Raw genomic sequence first — 6,572 nt, 5'->3', positions numbered from 1 at the left:
TTAATCTGAACTAAATCAGAACTTTCTTTTCTTGGCCTTCCTGCAAACTTGTGAATCACTTCATCGAAATCAATGCCTTTCGCCATATCCCTTTCAATTGATAATATCGCAAGATCGGAAAACCTTGACTGTCCTCTAGTAGATCGCAAATAGTCCTTTGTAAGTTTCAACTTCGAAAAACTCCTCTCACATGAAGCCACAGACACACAGATTGCAACAAATAATTGTAGGCTTAGTGAGAGGATGGGGCGAGATTCTAGTCTGTCCCATTCAGCTATGAATTTCAAAACATCAAATATTGACCAGTCTTTGGCTTCTTCGAGATCAATATCTCCTGCTTTCAGGTGCCTTCTCAGCCTTGGTATTTCTATTAAAAGCTCACATAGAAAGTGGCCAATTTTGCAATGGACACCATAACTCATCTTCAGTGGCAGATATGAAAGTCCTGGCTTGAACAGCCTCAAACATGGCTGCTTCTTCCTTTATGGCTTTTGATCTGATCTGGAGTTCAGAATAAAAACGATCAATGCACTCAAGCATTGCCCTCTTGTTTTCTTCCTACACAGTGAGTCCAGCTTCTCTTGATTGCTCCCCTGCCATCCTCTTCTTGAACCTGGATCTTCTCTGTACTTAAATTCCATATTCGTCTGATTTTAAAACCACCCGTTCAATTGCATGCTCCACTGGGTGACTGCGCTTCTCGTGAAGAAAATGTTTAGCGTTTCTACCTTTGTCACCATCTTGCCAAGAGGTAAACCCTTTCTCTGCAGGTAGTGCTGGTTAAGATTAATTTCCTCAAGTACATCACAACAAAAGTAAAGGTAGCACACAAACGTGAAATCAGAGAGAGCAGGCACAAGACCTTGGGCCTCATTACGACCCTGGCGGAACGGGTTAAACGGCGCCGTAAAAGGCTGCGGCGCTGTTCAACCCGTTCCGCCACATTACAAGTTCCCCTCGCGGGACACATGTTAAGCACGCCTGGGAAAACCAGGCGTGCATACCGGGTACCGCGAGGGGAAGAGGGAGCAAACAACGGGCCATCTCGTAATGGCCCGTTGTTTACTCCCTCTCCCATTCCCATTCAGCCCTATGGGGGCCGAAATGGGAATGGGGATGAACCGTGTCCGTGTCCTCGAGTGAGGAATTACCGGGCCATCCGGACTCGGAATGGTCCGGTAAGTCCTCATTCCGAGGACACGGACACGGATGCGGTTTTGCCGGCAGCCATGCCGCAAATTGCGGCATGGCTACCGGCATAACTTGTAATGAGGGCCCTTGTGTTGTACCTCCTGTGTCCACATTTTCTTGAGGGATCACAGAGCGTCAATCACTGCAAGCTTTTCTTTCACTGGCTTAACTGCAGCACAAGGAGCACTCCAGCGTGTTGTTGGTAGCAGTTTGACTGACATTCCAGTGTGTTCACTTATAACATCCCACCGATGAGTGGAAGCAGCAAAGAAGGAAAACAGTGTGGCAAGAGTTGCAAGATATGTCACGCATGATGCATTTCCAGCAAGAGTGCTGACCGCACAAGTTAAGCGAATGGTCCACGCATCCATTAAACATAGCTTTTCTGTTCTTTCTTTTCAGAATGGCTTGTACACCTCCATGGATTCCAGCCATAGTGGCAGCATTATCCTAACCTTGAGCGTGGCACCTCCTCATTATGTCAAGTCCATCCATTTCCAAACTTTTAAGAATCTCAGAATTGAGGTCAGCAGCTTTTTCCCCTTTAAAGGGAAAAATCCTAGAAACACTTCTATGACTTCAACTTTGCCATTGTGTATCACCTCGGACATCTGGTCAGTGTGTGATATGTCAGGTGTGCTATCGAACATGATCCCAAAACACTTTGCAGTCTTTATATCTAAGACAAGCAGCTCCTTCATATGATTTGCCAGGATATTCATAAACTCATTCTGAATTTTTGTTGCAAGATCACATACTGAGGCTTTAGGTTTACATGTGGTCTGCTATTTAAGCACTGGATCATATTTAGAAAGCATCTCGAACATCTCAAGAAAGTTCTCTTTATTCAATGAAGATTCACCTTCCTTGAGGCCACAGAGTGCCAGATTCTGCTTGGCAAGAAACAATGTGACGTCAAGCCACCTGTGCAAGACGTCCCTCCACTTTTTCTTCTCCACATCCATCATAGCAATACTTTCAGCGTCAATTGTTTTGTGCAGCCTAAGTCCCGCTGCCAAGGTTTTCCATTTTTCAAGGCAATGTAGGTGCTCTTCGGGTGTCTCATGGTGATGTACTTTTGGGCACAGTACCCACCACATCCGAAACCCAGTCAAAAATGTTGATGTCGTATCTATAGCATTAACTGCAAAGAGTCGGCAGCAAAAGCAGTATCATTTCTCGCTGATGAGTGAGTAAACCAGCCGTGACCGCAGCTGTTTCTCGCCATTTGGCATCACCTTGTAAAACCACTCTTTTGATAGCTGGCGCACATCTCCTTTTGCATCTGGGCTCGTTGCAACACCGAAAGGCCCATCTTTGTTCTGAAAAGAAGCACTTCCTCGTGTGAAGCTCTCAACCCGGAAATAATCGGGTACAGGTATATTCCAGAAAGAAGCATCACTTAAAATGTTCCAATTGTTCTCCTTAACTTCACTCTCTTCTGCTTCAAATGCATCCTTGTCCGTTGCTTGCTTTCCTGCAGAATGCACGCTAGCATCAGAGGACTCAGCCTCACCCATTGGAGACCGAGGAGCAGCGTCTTTGGATGAACCCTGGCCATCATCTGGTCTCCTGGCAAATTGATGCATGGATCTAGCCAGTGTTTAGAGCCATTAATTCCTTTTTTCTTACTTTTCTTTGCTGGCTTCCACTTGGCCTACTTGATGTATGCACTCCATGTGACATGGTAGACTACCCTTGAACAATAGAATAAAGTGCAGCATTTCTTAAATTATTTGATTTCTAACAACAGCATTTACTGGGAAATCTTTCTGCGCAGTCATAACTACAGCATTAAACATTGATATTCATTGTCATTGTTCCCGGGGCCGGCACAGTAGGGATTACACGACCAAGGCCCCTGCCCCTTGACACTTCTTCAGAACAACAACAAAAAACACACACAGCCCGCACTTTGCATCCCATGTGCAAAGTCACAGTCAGTCACAGCAACATTAATCGCTGTGTGCATACACAGGCGTGCCTAGCAGCGAGAAGGAGGCAGACATCATGATTTTTAGACTAGCGCCGCTACTTGCTTTTACTGAAAATGCTATTTGAAATGGAAAGTGATGGCCGAGCCAAAGCCTGAGCCCCTTCCTGTGTCTGCGTGCAGGCTGGAGCTGATGGCACGCCGGGGGACTGGCATATTGCGCCCGACTGTCGCTTGTGTAATCAACACGCACATCGCACCTCCACTTTCAACTACCAAGGAAATGGGTAAAAATGGTCCACAATGTTAGAGGCTGTGCCAGAAGTTGCCCAGGTAAGAAATAAACAATTCTGCACCCTCTTAAACAGACAGTGGGGGTCATTCCGAGTTTGGAGGTAGCCATGGTGCTATTAAAACCCGGGTCCGGTGTCTCTGAATGGGGACTTACTGGGTCATCCCAACCTTGGAGGACCCGGTAAATCCCCATTCAGAAAACCATTCCCCATTCCCATTTGAGCCCCCAATTGGAATGGGAATGGGGGAAGGAGCTAATCCCGGGCCCACAAATTCCGGGACCGTTATTAGCTCCAAGGTCCCTCAACGGGTCCCGCTAAGAACGGCTGGTCAGACCAGCCGTTCCTGGTGGGACCCGCTAAGGGACCTCGGAATGTGGCGGTAGGGAGTTAACGGCACCGGCATCCTTACCGGTGCTGTTAACCCCCTACCGCCATACTCGGAATGAGGCCCAGTGCCGTGGGAACCCAGGTCTTTTAGTCGAGAAGTCTCAGCCACAAGAGCACGTGAACTGCGCATTAGGCTGGAAAATGTCTTCTGTGGATATTCTTCTATACAGGGCATATACAGGTTCTTAGACATCATAGGTGTGCCCCTTGCAGGATTCAGTGCTGCCTGGCAGCACGTGTGGAAGGCCAATACACGTGAACAGGGTTGAGTCCTTCTAAACGGAAGCTGTGGTAAGACAAAAGTCTGTATAAAAAACAAGACACAGAGGGCCTCATTAGGACCCTGGCGCTAAGTGTTTAACGGCGCCGTAAAAGGCTGCGGCGCCATTAAACACTTAGCGCCTCACTACGAGGTCCCTTTGCGGGACCCGACCTGAACGGCTGGTCTAGACCAGCCATTAAAGTAGGGACCCGCAAAGGGACCTTGGTGCTAAGTACGGTACCGCAATTTGCGGTATCGTACTTAGCGCCTTCCCCATTACCATAGAGCCCTATGGGGCGAAAATGGGAATGGGGAAGGGCCATGGTTGAATGGGGAATCACTGCCCCGCCAACCTTGGAATGGAGTGGTAATTCCCCATTGACCATGGCGGACCCGTTACAACACCGGCACCAACCATGGTGCTAATAGCGCCATGGTGTAGCGCCGGTGTTGTAATGAGGGCCGGACAATTGGTGCAGGGCGACCTGCTCTGCATCCTGATATTACAGCAAAACAAAAGAGGTGATGGATGGGAGTCATCAGTGAGTTGTAGCGTGAGTCTCTAGGGTGGGACCAGGCCTGATTTGCATATGGTCTTTCCCCTTTCTGTAATGGCTTGGCAGGCGAAGAACGGTGGTCTGGACAGAGCAATTGTCAGATGTTTTAAGATGAATTCTAAACCGTCCAGCAGCCATCGCCTTTTGTTTTGCTTCCTGATGTGTCCACCCTGCTAGTTCCGTAGCTTTGCTCAGGAGGGGACCATTAATGTATGGCTGCTTCAGAGACTATGGGCCTCATTACACGGAAGGCGGTAACCATGGCGCTATTAGCGCCATGGTTGCTGCCGGTATTTTACCGAGTCCGCCATGGTGAATGGCGGAATAACCACCCTATTCCACGGTGTGTGGGGGCGGTAATTCCCCATTCACCATGGCACTTCCCCATTCCCATTTTTGCCCCATAGGGCTCAATGGGAATGGGGAAGGCAGTAATTACGGTACCGCAAATTGCAGTACCGTAATTACCTCCAAGGTCCCTTTGCGGGTCCCGTCCTAAACCAGCCGTTAAGGTAGGGACCCACAAAGGGACCTCGTAGTAAGGCGGTAAGGGTTTACCGGCACTGGTACCCTTACCGGTACCGGTAAACCCTTACCGCCATCCGTGTAATGAGGCCCTATAAGTCTAGCGGGAGGAGCACTGCGCCGTGAAATTACTGCACCAAGCATAGCGCCACAAATGATGAAAATAAGAAAAGGAGCACTTTGCATACATAAAACGTTGTGCGTGCGGTATCACTAGGAATAGTTAACACACACGGCCTGCTGCACTGAGCATGGATACAAGTTGTCCCCCAGTTCTTGTCTCGGCCTAGCCTATGCTCCCGAACCACCTTTGGTATTGCTCTTTCATTCAGGCATCGCTTACTCTTCCTCAGCCATCCAAATGAAATAATTAACGGTAAAGTAAAATACAATTTTTAAAAATCTGTTCGGGTCGGAAATGGAATGATGGAAACTTTCAAATTAACGGTAAATTAAAATACAATTTTTAAAAATCTGTTCGGGTCGGAAATGGAATGATGGAAACTTTCAACAGTAGCTGAGATGAAAAAAAGGGTCTTTCTAAAATCCCTCTGTAATGGATCTGGGGAAGAGCGAAACCTCTAAGACATTTTCCATTTCCAAAAGCAGACAACCCAGACCCAACAACAGCAATTTCTTCAATGTAACTTGGAAATGCACATTGGAATGCGGCCGCGCAGACCCTGCATAGTCCATGCTGTTACATTATGTTCAAATTCTTTGTTATAACTATTTTGCATTCATGTTGTCCTTATTTGTACTTGTGGAATGCAAATGCAATTGGGACAGCAGTTGTTCATGTATGCATGGTGCATTTCTCCCTGGAAATAAAATGCACAGAAGGGTCTGACATTTCTTTTCTGTGCATTGCACAGCACATGCTGTGGCAATGTGGGCATCTTTGCTGACCACATCACTACTCCCCCTTGAGGGTCCCCTGCCTCTGTTTGTGTGCTAAATTCAAGGACTGCACAAGCTAATATCTTAAAGGACAAAAACATGTTTATCATGCTGGGGGAGGGGAATGTGTTTATGACCACCTGTTGTGTTGAGGTGGAAGTGATCATTCCTGTGTGGATTTCATTTATCATTATTTACTGCTTCTGTATTCCTGAAATACCATTTACCTTAAAGCCTCCAGGTAGGTGCGCAGATCCATTTTCTTTGGATCACTGATGGGTGCGCAACACCCACTTCCCCACTTACTGGGGCATTCTTGTCCTAACTATCTGGCTCTCTCTCTTCCCAACCGTATGTGTCCTTCTCATTCCAGCCCCTGGGCTTTCCTGCTGTCCCCTGGGTCTACTTTGTGCCAGTTTTCTTCTATCCTACTATCTTCTTCTTACCACATGCACTTGGCTCCATATTGGCTCAGCCTCTCAGTGCTCTTCGGTCTCCGGACCTTCCCTTTATAGGGCATT

At 47.5% G+C, this 6,572-nt stretch overlaps 1 pseudogene; it reads right to left on the bottom strand.

Moving 5' to 3' along the window:
- Positions 1-1,422: 1,422 nt before the first annotated feature.
- Positions 1,423-2,780, bottom strand: LOC138553109 (zinc finger MYM-type protein 1-like; annotated as a pseudogene).
- Positions 2,781-6,572: the final 3,792 nt, after the last annotated feature.

This window comes from Ambystoma mexicanum, chromosome 1q (assembly GCF_040938575.1).
Source record: "Ambystoma mexicanum isolate Mex_15411 chromosome 1q, UKY_AmexF1_1, whole genome shotgun sequence".
In the NCBI taxonomy this organism is placed as follows: domain Eukaryota; kingdom Metazoa; phylum Chordata; class Amphibia; order Caudata; family Ambystomatidae; genus Ambystoma; species Ambystoma mexicanum.
Note: the sequence above shows the minus strand (reverse complement) of the source record. Positions and strands in the feature narration are given on the sequence as shown.